We start from the raw sequence: 15,159 nt of genomic DNA, 5'->3' as shown, positions 1-15,159 counted from the left end.
TCGTTTTTTTTACTGGAGCTACACTTTAAAAATGTACCAGTTGAAAATTACAAACAGATTCAACTTAACACAACAAATCTACACAGTCCCTGTCTTGTTTGCACCGCCTGTATACTGCTGTTCTGAGTATATAGGGCCTGGGGGCCACACGTATTTCCTTTTTTTAATATGGGTACGGGGTTCCCCTTAATATCCGTACAAGACCCAAAGGGGCTGGTAATGGGCAGGGAGGGCTACCCATGCCATTTTTCTCAATGATTTTCAACCATATTGCAGGAACCAGATATAACATTAAAACCTCAAGCAGTTTTAAATGACATCATTTACGTTAAATGTCATTTTGTGCAGGGACTGTTCTAAACACGGGAAACACGTGGCACTTCACAGGCATACTATAGACACCCCCCAGGGACGATATTTAAAGGAATATTTCACTTTTTTTCACTTTAATCGTCATTAAAATCAGTGCTCCCGCCAAAACATCCGTTTTTAAAACTTTTTTTTGCATTGACCCATGTCCCCTGGGGCAGGAGCCAGGTCCCCAAACCCTTTTTAGGACAGTATCTTGCATATTAGCAGTTAAAATTAGCACTTTTAATTTCGAAGGTTCGGGTCCCATAGACTTCAATGGGGTTCTAAAGTTTGTACAAATTTGGGGTCCGTTCGAAAGTTCTGGTGCGAACCGAACCGGGGGGGTGTTCCGCTCATCCCTATTCCTGAGTTGTTTAATTTTTCCAACCACTCGGTAAACACTGCTTTTGGATGTTCCAATTTTTTAGAGAGTCAAGATTTCCACTGTGTCCTTCAATAAATGGTAGATAAAATAGAATGTTTTGTACTCTGCCTTCAATTGGAGGACACTCTGGTTGGTATGTCTGTGATCAGTTGTTGCTCTGTTGCTTTGTATTGCTTTCTTATTGAGGTGTCTCGATCAGATGGGGCAGTATGGCCTCCTCCTGAAGGTAACAATATAACCCAAAGTTTGAAGATTCAAGATCTCCGCTAAGCCCTTTAATGAATGCAGAGAAAAGTGTTTACCAATGAGTACATAAAATTATATTATAATTGGACAAAGATGCCTTCCAAACATGATTTCAGACTTGAAGAGACATTTGAGCCATGATCACATTTTTTCACTCAGAAAAACTGCTTGATTTTTCAGATATAGAATCATATTTACAGTTCAATAAATACATTAGACCAATAGTGTCACAATTTGCAAAATGTAATGATGGAATATGTTTGCCATTCAGAAGTAATACCATGTAAGATTTATTTACATATGGGCACATACTGCTCAGAAGTAATACCATGTGAGATTTATTTACATATGGGCACATACTGCAACCATTGCATTTAAATGCTAGGTTGTTAGACTGTGGCACTGTACAAAAGATGTGTAAAAGATTGAGATAATAGGGGTTATCTGTACCAGCTAACCTTGTTTGTGTTACTAACCCCTATTATCTCAATCTTTTACACATCTTTGTACAGTGTCACAGTCTCATTTTTAAATGACTGTCCTTCATGCAGTTCTGAGATATCCTTAAAATATTGTTTGTAGTAAACGTTGTTTTCAAAGATTTTGGATAGCAACTCATATAAGAAAATGTGACCTGACACAACCAGTAATGGCAGGCCTCCATCCCTTTGTATGAATACAGAAAAAAGAAAAAGGAGAGGACTTTGAATGAGGTATGACATTGCAAATGATGATACATGAGATATACAGTATCTCAAAAAAGTGAGTACACCTCTCACATTTTTGGAAATATTCTATTATATCTTTTTCATGTGACAACACTGAAGAAATGATACTTTGCTACAATGTAAAGTAGTGAGTGTACAGCTTGTATACCAGTGTAAATTTGTGTTCCGCCTATCACACGAGCCGGTCTAGGGGGGACGGGACCATGTTACAGCGCCGCCGCCGAACACAGAGCCAGCCAGCTCTGTGATGCATAGGAGGAGATGCCTGCCCATACAGCCCGCCCTGTGTGCCTGGATACGAGGATCGGCAGGGGGGGCCGCATATAGAGGAAATTAGCTTTCTATATTCCTCCATGCAGCCGCTGAATGCTTTCAGGTGGGAGAGGAGGAGAATCAAGCATTCAGCGGCTGCATGGAGGAATATAGAAAGCTAATTTCCTCTATATGTAACCCCCATGCCGATCCGCCTATCCAACTGCTTTTACTGCCCCCTCAGTTCCCCTTGTGCTCCCTGCCCCCACCCCCCGCTGCTCTCCTCCCCCACGACACTCTCCAGCCCCCCCCCCACAGTTCTCTCCACCCCTGTTCTTTCTCCCCCCCTGCTCTCCAGCTCTCCCCATCCTTCTCTAGCCACCATCCCAGTGCTCTCCACCCCTGTTCTTTGTCCCCCCCCCATGATCTCCAGTTCTCCCCATCACTCTCCAGCCCCCACCCCAAGTCATATGATGTCATGATGCGGGGACGGCTTTGTTCCATCTCACACCGCAGACGGGGTGGGTGTGGGTCCACTGCTGGCGGAGTTGCCACACTTGGGTGGGAAGCGTCTTTCTCACCATGGTCTGGGGGTATTTATCAGCTTTTATCAGTCGGCAGACCACTTCACATGTTCCTATCACTAGGAAGGGCTTGTTTTATTTTCCTAACGTCTCATACACATCAGGTAACAAGAGGATCACTTTGGTTTTGATTTGATTCATTTTTTTGAGCACTTCTAATGTAGTTTATCACAATGTCGAATTATCCAGTACAAATTTGGTTTTTGGATATATTCACTACATCTATGGTAGTCCCTTTGTTGGAACACATAGATGGTTCCTTATCACTCATACACACTAACACATTTTTTCATTCATTCACTTAATCTTTCAATACATTTTTTGCAGATTAACATGCACGATCAGTGCATAGGGACTGTGTTGTAGCAACCTGGCTTGCGCTCTGGCCGCAATCTGTAGTCTGAGGGGGGGGGGTTTCCCACCTCAACCCCGGGCCAGACATTTCATCTTAGGCCCACTTAATTTCCCATCTAGAAGCTGAGCTGAGCTTGGGAGCTGATTTGTATGTATCAGTTATGTTGTTATTCATAATTTTCTTTCCCCTAGAGGTTATTATATATTAATAAATATTTATCCATCCCCCTTTTTAGTGCAATCTTGCCTTATACTCCCAACAAGTTGCTTAAAGCCACGAAACATGTAGAGTTATAAACAAAAGGTGCCAAGACAAGCCTGGTTTAAAACAAGCATTTTTATATGTATTGTCTGTATGTATGATATATGAGCAACCTATGAATTTATCCTATTAAAAATGCCTTTGATGATCTGTAACATTTTTTATTCGATTTACCAATCATGTTCATTGAATATTTGTTCTATATATTATGGGCCCATATCCAAGTCATACCCAAGTCAATATGACCACCAAGAGGGTCAGTATGGTGGCCCGTAATTATGGGAGGAGCCCGGAGGGTATATAATCAGACCACTCACAGCGGTCTGTGTCGGTTCCAGTGCAAGGTACTGCACATCAAGGGGTTGACTCTTCTCAGCTCCCTCACGGTCGACTATCGGTGCGTCCAATCGCAGGTGCACTTCGGCTTCTTCATTCGTGGTCTTCGTCGGCGGTTCCCGCTCATGGTCGCAGATAAGTAGTATCCGAATCTTTTCATATCATGTGAAAAATTACGGCTTATCATGCTTACTATCCTGCACCCCTTTCGCAAAACCTACCTCTGAGTTGTTGACACTCATGTCCCGACATCTTTCGGCACAGGCATAGTACATTCGTAAATTCCTTCTACCAAACATACGATTCATTCATAGATCCAAGCCTCCGAGTCGCTGTCGGTCGTTCTCCAATATCACTCGCCATAGGCTTTACTAGTTATAATATTCACTGTTCTCGTCCTTTTTTGAGATAAACAGGTATTGTTTGTATGGGTTTCTGTGGCTGATTGGGGTGTAATTAAACCCACCTGATGTCTTTCCTGCACTTGTCTAGCCTGGGGGGATGGGTGGTTGATAGGTGTTTGGTTTCACAGTAAGGAATGGCATACACTCTACAACCAATTCGTATCAGATACTCCTTACTGACAATTTATATCAGATTCATCTCATACATTTTTTAAGCTGATTCGTGTCAAATGCATTGCACAGGCTGACTCTGCCAACTCACGCGTGTGTCCACGCAGTTGTACCTTTGAGATCGGTCGTATATCTTCATCGATTGTCCCACGCTCGGACCGCTACACACTTGCTGTTGCAGGTAGGACTTTGTTGTTACCGCTCCTCTAAACTCTAGTAGTTACGTTATCATGTTCGTTATCATGTTCGTTTTGCAAAAAGTCGCACTTACACCACCGTAAGTCTTTCTATGTCATCTTTCATGTATTTCATGCTTTCTACCCAACGCGGGCTTACTCGAGCCGTTCACTTCAGGGCGATGCGGTCAAATCCGACATTCAAGCCCCTTACTCACCTCGCGTCTACGGCCGATTCGAATCTAGTCGCAACTTCGCTTCTATGTTTCGGATCCTCGGCAATCACAAGCCCCTTCAAACCACCATCACCATTTAGTCGATTCAAACCCGGCCATATCATCGGCAATACGGGCAGATCTGTCATACGAGCCCTGTAGTCGCCTCGCATCTATGGCCGATTCGAATCTAGTCGCAACTTCGCTTCTATGTTTCGGATCATTGGCAATCACCAGCCCCTTCAACCACCATCACAATTCAATCAATCCGAACCCAGCCATATCCTCAGTGATACGGTCGGATCCCATATATGAGCCTCTCAGTCGCATCTACGGAGGATTCGAGTCTAGTCGCAGCATCGGCGCAACGATTCCAGTCCTTGCCAAACGCAACTCTAACAACCAAGCTGAATCCTGTTGCATCTCCGACTCAAATGAGTCAAATCTTTTGCAGACTATTCCATAGCTATAACCCAGTTCAAACTAGTCACATCGACTGTACGAATTCAGCAGTACTTACGTTTGACTTTCTCAGTCTATCCATACATGATCATACACAATTCTCTCCACCAATTTGCACAGTGTTGCGCACGGTCATTCCTACATAATCACATTTTGTCACGTACCTTCTAGTAGCGAGCCCGGATTGCGGAGAGAGGCCTCCCTTACGACTCCCACTACCGGTTTCCTGGCAATGTAACAGGGAACACAGGAGTAAGGAGGGGTACAGGTGCCTGGCAGGATCAACAGATGGGTAGGATGGGTAGGCAAGGTTCAGTGGAGCAGGTAATCACAGTGAAGGGATCAGCAGGTAGTTTATAGCAGACACACAGTTCAAGGAGCAGGTAACTTGGCAATAAGCAGTGCAGGAAAGCAGGCCACTTGTAGCAGGTGAACAGTGTAATATACACAAGTGCTTGCAGCAGATAAACAGTCAATATAAGCAGGCACTAGGAGCGGATGGACAGTGCAATACTAGCAGGTTACTTATAGCAGATGACACAGTTCAGTATAAGCAGGTGACTTGCAGCAGATAGGTAGTTCAATATGAACAGGCACTTATAGCAGATGAACAGTTCAATACTAACAGATCACTTGTAGCAGATGACACAGTTCAGTATAAGCAGGTGACTTGCAGCAGATAGGTAGTTCAATATGAGCAGGCACTTATAGCAGATGAACAGTTCAGTATAAGCAGGTGACTTGCAGCAGATAGGTAGTTCAATATGAACAAGCACTTATAGCAGATGAACAGTTCAATACTAACAGATCACTTGTAGCAGATGACACAGTTCAGTATAAGCAGGTTACCCTTTAGCAGACGGATGGTCAGAGCAAGCCGGATCGGATACCAGACAGGAACGAAGTAGGTCGGGTGCAGACGGATAGCAGATAGGTCACAGGCAGGCCGGGTCAAACAGGAACAAACAATACGGATCAGGTCTCACAGATATAACGCTGTAGAGCAGACAGCAAAGACTGTTGGCAAGAAGCTGGTTTAAATAGGCCGTTTGGCGCCAATACGGACGCACGCACGCGACCGTGCGCGTGCCCGCGCATGCGCACCTGTGTACGAACGTAAGGGCGTTCGTACGATCGTGCGTACCCGCGACGATCGTACATCAGAAGACCTGGAGGACAATCTCTTCGTGAGATTTTCATGACATTGCCCCCTCCCAAGGGGCAGCCTCCGGATGCCCTTTCGGGCAAACTTTTCCGGATGGGCCCTTTTAAAGGATCGAATCAAGTTTTTCGCATGAATGTTGTCCTCAGGCTCCCAGGAGTTCTCTTCAGGACCATATCCTTTCCATTTGATTAAGAACTGGTTCTGGTTTCCTCTTCTTCTGGATTTTAGGATGGCTTCAATTTCAAATTCTTCTTCACCATCAACCAAGATCGGATCAGGAGGAGTGGTTTTTCGGTTAGGAAATGGATTGGGAGTGAAAGGTTTCAATAAGGATACATGGAATACCGGATGAACCTTTAGTGAGTCTGGAAGTTCTAGTTCAAAAGCAACTTCGTTAATCTTCCTTTTGACTGAGAAAGGTCCTAAAAACTTGGGACCTAGTTTCCTTGAAGGACACGCCATTTTCAAGTTTACCGTGGATAGCCACACCAAATCACCAGGTACCAGTACTAACTCTCCTCGTCTCTTCCTGTCAAAGGTTGCCTTGTTGTGCTCTTGAGTTTTAGTCATTGTTTCTTGTAGAAGTTTGTTGTTGGTTGAAAAAAAGTTCATCTTTTCCTGGACCGAAGGTACTGAACATTCAGGAAGGGAGTTGGGTAAAAATGAAGGGTGGAAGCCATAATTGGCAAAAAAGGGTGTCTGTTTGATGGCGGAATGGAGAGAATTATTATACGCAAATTCAGCTACTGGAAGTAGGGAGATCCAATCATCTTGTGCAAAAGAGGAAAAACAGCGTAAATATTGTTCGAGAGTTTGGTTTGTCCTCTCAGTCTGCCCATTGGACTGAGGATGATAAGCGGATGAGAAAGATAGCTCAATATTCAAGGCCTTGCAGAGGGACTTCCAGAATCGAGAGGTGAACTGTACTCCTCGATCCGAAACTATATTGGCTGGTACCCCATGGAGCCTAATTATTTCTTTGATAAACACTTGTGCAGTTTCAGAGGCTGAAGGGGTACCCTTCATGGGAATAAAATGTGCCATCTTTGACAGACGATCGACCACCACCAAGATAGTGGTATGATCGTCTGCCGGAGGCAATTCAACAATGAAGTCTAGAGACAGCATTTTCCATGGCCTGTCCGGAACAGACAACGGTTTAAGGAGGCCCCAGGCCTTGGTTTTACAGTTCTTACTCCTAATGCACGTAGTGCAGGTGTTCACGTATTTCCTGCAATCCTCCCGTAACTGAGGCCACCAAAAAGTACGCTGTACCAAATCAATGGTTCTAGTGATACCAAAATGTCCGGTGAGTGCGTGGTCATGACACAGCTCTAGAACAGATACCCGCAGAGTTTCGGGGATGTAGATCTTGCCTTTATACCACAGTAACCCACCTCTGGTTTGTAGTTCTGGTTCTGAGAAGGGTCTTTGTCCCATGGAGGCTTGTCTAAGCCGAGAGAGAAGATCTTCCTGAAGCAGAAGGAAATTCCCAGGAGCGAGAATGGTATCCGGAGGAGAATTCTCCTGGGACTTGTGGAACATCCGTGACAAGGCATCTGGTTTTATATTCTTAGACCCTGGGCGATACGTCACATGGAAAGAGAACCAGGAGAAGAAGAGTGCCCACCTGGCTTGTCTTGGTTTTAGTCTTTTTGCAGATCTTAAGTACTCCAGGTTTTTGTGATCTGTAAATATTAGAATTGGATGAGAAGCTCCTTCCAACAAATAACGCCACTCTTCTAATGCGGATTTAATGGCTAACAGCTCCCGGTCTCCGACATCGTAATTTTTCTCGGCTGCAGATAACTTACGTGAAAAGAAAGCCACAGGATGAAGCAGGGCCTTAGTTCCTTGTCTTTGGGATAATATAGCTCCTACGGCGATTTCGGATGCATCCACTTCTAAAACAAATGGCAGGGAGGAATCTGGATGTCTTAAAATAGGAGCGGAGGTGAAAAGTCCCTTGAGAGTCTCAAATGCTTTTTGAGCTTCAGAGGTCCAATGAAAACGGGTTCCTTGTCTAGTTAGTTGTGTGATGGGTGCAACAATAGCTGAGAAACCTTTAATAAATTTGCGGTAGAAGTTGGCGAATCCAATAAAACGTTGGATTCCTTTCCTGTCTACAGGAGTCGGCCAGTCCAAAATCGCAGCAATCTTCTGGGGGTCCATTTTTATACCCTTACTAGAGATGATCAACCCCAGGAATGGTATACTTTCCTGTTCAAACAAACACTTGTCTGCTTTTGCATATAGTCCGTGTTGGCGGAGCCGACCCAACACGCTTTTGACGTGCTTGCGATGGGCTTCAAGGGAGGAAGAAAAAATCAAAATATCATCTAAATAAACGACAGCAAATAAGTCCAGAAAGTCCCGGAGCACATCATTGATAAAGTATTGGAAAGTGGCGGGGGCATTACACAAACCGAAGGGCATCACCAAATACTCGAAGTGTCCGAATCGGGTACGGAAAGCAGTCTTCCACTCATCTCCGGCCTTGATACGGATCAAGTTGTAAGCCCCACGGAGATCGAGTTTAGTGAACACCGTAGCAATTCCCAGTCTTTGGAATAACTCTGGAAAAAGAGGGAGAGGGTACCGGTTCTTTATAGTGATGTTGTTTAATTCACGGTAGTCTACGCAGGGTCGGAGAGTGTGGTCCTTTTTCTCAACAAAGAAAATACCTGCACCTGCTGGGGACGTAGACGGGCGAATGAACCCCTTCTTTAAATTTTCTTCGAGGTATTCTTTGAGTTTCTCCTGCTCTACCTCTGTTAAGGGAAAAACCCTTCCAAACGGAATCTTGGCTCCAGGAAGTAACTCAATGGGGCAGTCATAAGCCCGGTGGGGCGGGAGCACCTCTGCCTTTTGTTTACTGAACACGTCCAAAAATTCATGGTAGACTTCGGGAATGGCTTGACGTAAATCGATCTCTGAGTCAATAGATAATAAAGTTGCTGGTCTCAGAGAACCGGATGAACCACAGAACTTCTGGCAATATGGTGAAGAAAAGGTAATTTCTCCTGTAGTCCAATTTATGGTTGGATTGTGAGCCTGTAGCCAGGGCATCCCAAGGATTACAGGAAAAAGAGGGGAGGTGATAATGTCCATCCGGAGAAGTTCTCGATGAGAACCAGAGATAACAGTAGGTAGAGGTGCAGTTTCTCGAGTTACAGGACCAGATTTAATAGCGGAGCCATCGGCCAAATGAATAGAGAGTCCACCGGAACTGATGGCGAAGGGCAGCATCATTCCAGTTCGTATCCGCACCCCAACGCCTGAACTCGGCCACATAATCTTCCACCGCCCTTCGTCCCTGCTGGAGGGTCCGCAAAGCGGTTTCTGCAGTTGCTGAAAGTTGAGGATCTTCATACAATTGAGCCATAGCATCAAAAAAGGTAGAAAGATTAGTCAACGCTGCGTCCTTGTTTTCTAACAGGCGGTGGGCCCAGGTCTGGGGGTCTCCAGAGAGTAGAGACACCACAAAACCCACCTTGGTAGCCTCTAAAGAGAAGGTCCGTGGTTGGAGGGCAAAATATAATTCGCAGGAGTTGCGGAAGGCCCTGAAGCCACTGCGATTCCCAGAAAATCGCTCGGGTGTGAGAACTTTAGGTTCTGGTGGTAACATCACAACTGTAGGTGTTGGACCTGCTTCAGCTGAAGAAACTGATGGTTGAGGGGCTCCCAAGGATCCGGAGGGGTTGGAAAGAGCAATTACCCGTTCCTCCAGCCGAGTGTAGCCTTGTTGAAGGCCCTTAACTGCCTCAGACAGTCCTGCCAGGTGTTGACAAAGTTCTTCCATGGCGGAGGCTCCCCGCACGGGCTCAGACATTGGCTGTCTGCTACTGTCACGTACCTTCTAGTAGCGAGCCCGGATTGCGGAGAGAGGCCTCCCTTACGACTCCCACTACCGGTTTCCTGGCAATGTAACAGGGAACACAGGAGTAAGGAGGGGTACAGGTGCCTGGCAGGATCAACAGATGGGTAGGATGGGTAGGCAAGGTTCAGTGGAGCAGGTAATCACAGTGAAGGGATCAGCAGGTAGTTTATAGCAGACACACAGTTCAAGGAGCAGGTAACTTGGCAATAAGCAGTGCAGGAAAGCAGGCCACTTGTAGCAGGTGAACAGTGTAATATACACAAGTGCTTGCAGCAGATAAACAGTCAATATAAGCAGGCACTAGGAGCGGATGGACAGTGCAATACTAGCAGGTTACTTATAGCAGATGACACAGTTCAGTATAAGCAGGTGACTTGCAGCAGATAGGTAGTTCAATATGAACAGGCACTTATAGCAGATGAACAGTTCAATACTAACAGATCACTTGTAGCAGATGACACAGTTCAGTATAAGCAGGTGACTTGCAGCAGATAGGTAGTTCAATATGAGCAGGCACTTATAGCAGATGAACAGTTCAGTATAAGCAGGTGACTTGCAGCAGATAGGTAGTTCAATATGAACAAGCACTTATAGCAGATGAACAGTTCAATACTAACAGATCACTTGTAGCAGATGACACAGTTCAGTATAAGCAGGTTACCCTTTAGCAGACGGATGGTCAGAGCAAGCCGGATCGGATACCAGACAGGAACGAAGTACAAGGGAACAGGCAGGAGAATAGTCCCAACAAGCCGAGGTCGGGTGCAGGCGGATAGCAGATAGGTCACAGGCAGGCCGGGTCAAACAGGAAAAAACAATACGGATCAGGTCTCAGGCCGCGTACACACGCGCGGACTGTTCGCCCAACTTTGTCCGCTGAACAGTGTTTGGGCGGACAGTCCGCTCGTGTGTGGGCTTTCAGCGGACAGTTTCAGCGGACAGTTGGACGGACAAGGTTTTTCGGAAATTCCGAAAAACTGTCCGCTGAAACCTTGTTTGAGCGAACAGTCCGCCCGTGTGTAGGCTTGTTCGTCAAACAAAGTTGCGCGCATGCTCAGAAAGGATTTTCACGCCGAAAGCTATAATGCAGTGTATAGGACGTCGTATTTTTCGTCCCGTCGTACGTGCCGTTCACGTCATCGCGCACGGTTTCAGCAAACTGTTCGTTCGCCGTGTGTGGGCATGTCCGTCCATGCTAATTTTGAGCGGACTGTTTGCCGAAACTGTTGGACGGACAAAGTTGGGCGAACAGTCCGCGCGTGTGTACGCGGCCTCACAGATATAACGCTGTAGAGCAGACAGCAAAGACTGTTGGCAAGAAGCTGGTTTAAATAGGCCGTTTGGCGCCAATACGGACGCACGCACGCGACCGTGCGCGTGCCCGCGCATGCGCACCTGTGTACGAACGTAAGGGCGTTCGTACGATCGTGCGTACCCGCGCCGATCGTACATCAGAAGACCTGGAGGACAATCTCTTTGTGAGATTTTCATGACACATTTCCTCTATAACCTTTTCTTTCGCCTTTCAACAAAGCTCCTTGCAATTGCTGCAAGCATCAATGCAATGGCTCAATACGGCCACTCATCTCCAGTAGAAACACGGCTGTTCTCCTCATTTCTACACACTTATAATTTAATTTATAGATTCAAATAAAGCTGCTTTCTTGCAATCGCTGCAAGCATCTCTGCTATAGCTTAATACGGCCACTCATCTCAAGTAGCAACACAGCTGCTCACCTCATTCATCCATTCATTCATTCTCACCTCATAATTCAAATAAGGCCCGCTTCCTTGCAATTGCTGCAAGCATTTCAGCAAGTGGCTCAAACTGCCACTCATCGTCTCCAGTAGCAACACGGCTGCTCATCATTTTCTCTGTCGCTTTCCCTTTTTAGGCCAGTTAGAACACCAGTTAGTCCACCCTGCACCAGGTTTGGACAGTATCTCCCAAAAAAAACAAAAAAAACATTGTCGAGGGCTTGCATCTTCACCAGGGGGCCAGCTTTGCCCCAAAGAGCTCTTTGCAATCCCCCTTGTCAAAACGAAATTCTCATGTCACCTTACTACAGGCTCCCGGTCAACTCAATTCTTGACCCCAACCAGTCGACTTCACAACTAGTGCATAAAGTCAGGTGTTTAGTTCAATGGGATTCCCCTTTTCTCTTAAACACTCTTTCACTACATATTTTTACTTCACATACAGAATTTGACCTGCTCCTAAGGCGTTAGCAACTGTCACATGCTTCTGTGCACTTCACTCTGTTTTCGAAGCACAAGCCTTCAATACGCAGACAAGGTCGCCTAATCTCCATACTTGCTGGCAGTGCAAGCATTAGTAGACCGAACCCACGTCAATTAACTACAGATCGCAACATTCCTACTTAGTATACCAGACTTCAGCTACCCACCCCAGTCCGCCCTGGGGCGCTCTGGTTCATTAGTCTGTGCCGAGCACAGACTGACACCCGAACTATCGGTTACCTAGCCAGTCACCTCCTGGCTCACCTCGGTTGTCACGCATTCTTTTGAGTTTTCTAAAGTCACACTCAACAGCGCTCGAGCGCAAACCAACTGTCACTATGGCTGTCGTTCCTTGTCCTATTCTTCTTGTTTCCTTCCGCCTTTCATCTTATCTACCCAACGCAACTATCCCCTCCTACCTTTGCAACTTACCTCAAACATACGCACCCCCCCCCCCTGCTTTTAGTTGACGCCATGTCGCAGGCAGACAGTGAGGACTTTGCCTCAGCCCTGCCATCACCCTTTACGGGCTCAGCAAGCGGCGGTTTACAGTCTCACAAGAGCTTGGACCAATAAAAAAAAACAAAAAAAATAAACTCATAGCAGAACGGTGTCGCAGGAGTAAATCCTACCCTGCTGCAGCCAGGAAACCAAGCCTTTAGGCTACTGTTTCCACCACCAGTGGCAGCCCTTCCAGGCACCACTTTAGTCTATCTTCTTTGCGACTACTCAGCTGCACTCCTGGGTAACCACACTGTCAACAGCAGTCGCCGAAGTCCAAGCAGAGTGACAGCCCTGGAGGTACGCCCAGCCGTGCCCCTACCAGCTCCAGTCACCACCGTCATTCCCGTACCTTCACTTACAGATACACCCAACTTCTGCACCATCGTCTTCCCTGCACACCTTGTCCTAGCAGGGAATCTAGGAGGACATCTTGGATGACAACGACGTTAACTTAGCATCCCTCCTCATAGCAGTACACAACTTGGCCTAGAACAAATCATATTCGCGGGGAGATGTCTCCGTCATCCTGAAGGCCAGAGACCCTTTACTTAATCGCAAGCTCACTGTCACAGAGTTTGTGCTGGCCTTGGGGACAGTCAGAGACATGCTAGGCAGAGCAACCCCAACAGGAGGGTAGAATTGGACCCGTATCTGCATGCAGCAGGTCACAAGTACGCAGGGTGCCCATCCTTTGACTATCACCGCTCATTTTCAGCCAAGGCAGCAGCCAGACTCAAGGGGATCTTTTACCTCCCATCTTTTAGTGTTTCTCTTCCAGGCAAAGACCCTGACTAAATCCTTAAATTAAGATGTGCCAGCTATAGCAGATCTGCCCATGGGAGTCGAATTTCTCACAAATTGGAATGGCATGCCAATGTGTATTCCCTCAGCATCTCTCTCTTCATCTCAGGTAGTCATGGTCACCACAGCCTCCACAGGTCCTCGCCTCAATTTTGGCCAAATTGGGTTTATAGGGCCATGGCCGTCAGAAATCCTCTTGATTCCTGGGTTCAGTTAGTCCTCCTCTTTTTTCGACCTCTACCCCATTGTCGCAGCAGCTCAAGTCTGGTGCAACAACTGGGCAGGACAAACAGTGACGTTCGCAACAGACAACCAAGCCACAGCCAGTATTATGAATAAAGGAGGTCCTAGTAGCCTTCCATCATGGCCTTCCTGCGCAGGCTGGTGCCACTATCCCCACAGCACCAATCTAACGTCCTATGCGTCCACATCCCAGACAAACGCAATAATCTGGCCGACGCACTACCCCTTAACTTTGCTTCGTTATTTTACAGGAAACTGGAACCGACCCGACCATGTCTCTTATCCCACACTGGTCGTAGCTAACCTCGGATTCAAACAACACTTTCACAACGCTACCTGCCTTATTAATCTTTCACTATCTCACAACACCCTGAAGGCCTACCGTGCAGCCTAGAGGTTCTATGTCAGGTTACTAGCCTCAAACCCCAGAGCAATACCAAGAGTTCTCCATCACATCCTGGTCTTCATATTATGCCACCACACACAGTTGGCATTGTCACACAATACCTTAGACCCCACTCAGCTGACATCCAGTATTTCATCCCCTTATGAGATCCTAACAAACCGTCTTGTTTGCCGCCCATACGGTCAAGACCATGTTGTGTGGTATTCACAGGCAATGACCCCAAATCAGTATCAAACGGCTACCCGTCACCAGTGCCATATTCCGAGACGTGTCTTTCATCCTGTCACATTCCCCTTTGGCTAAATTCAGCCTGGTCGTTCAAGCAGCCATCTACCTGGCTTTCTGCAGCTTCTTACGCCCCAGTGAATACTGTCACCATCCCAGTTGTAAAGTGTTATGTAGACGCCACCTCACACGCCATCAGACTTACTTCATCTTGCTCCTCAGGATGTCCAAAACACAATAGTCCGGTCCAGGGGTTGACATCAAACCTTTCCAAACTCTCAAAGCCTGGTGCCCCGTGTCCATCCTAGATCAATTTTTGGCCCATATGTTTGATCCCTCGCAGGACAGCCCATTACTACCGTTCCCGATTAGTACCCCAGGCAGCAACCAGTTCATTAGTCACATCAGGTTCCTTTTGAGCAAATTAGGCCAGGACCTTGGTCATTTTCTTGGACATTCTTTCGCATTGGAGCAGCATCAGCAGCCTCACGAAACGGGGTCCCAGTCCACGCGATCAAAGATGGGCAGGCGGAAATCCACCTGCTTTACTCGATACATCTCCAATCCACAAGTGGAAATGTCCTGAGCCTTCAGCAACTTTGCCCCGTAGTGTCTTGTTGTACATAAATTAATAATTACCTCCCTAAACCAAGTCTTTTGCGGCCTTCTCTTGGCATATCGCCCAGCAGACCAGGGCTCACCGCCCAGCTCACCAGGGCTTACCTTACAGCAGACCAAGGGCACAATTCAGGTCTAATTTATGTTGTT

Source organism: Lithobates pipiens, unplaced genomic scaffold (assembly GCF_037356315.1).
Source record: "Lithobates pipiens isolate NorthernLeopardFrog02 unplaced genomic scaffold, aLitPip1_a1.2 Scaffold_23, whole genome shotgun sequence".
NCBI classification, from domain to species: Eukaryota; Metazoa; Chordata; class Amphibia; order Anura; family Ranidae; genus Lithobates; species Lithobates pipiens.
The sequence above is the reverse complement of the archived record's forward strand: the minus strand, read 5'-3'. Positions refer to the sequence as shown.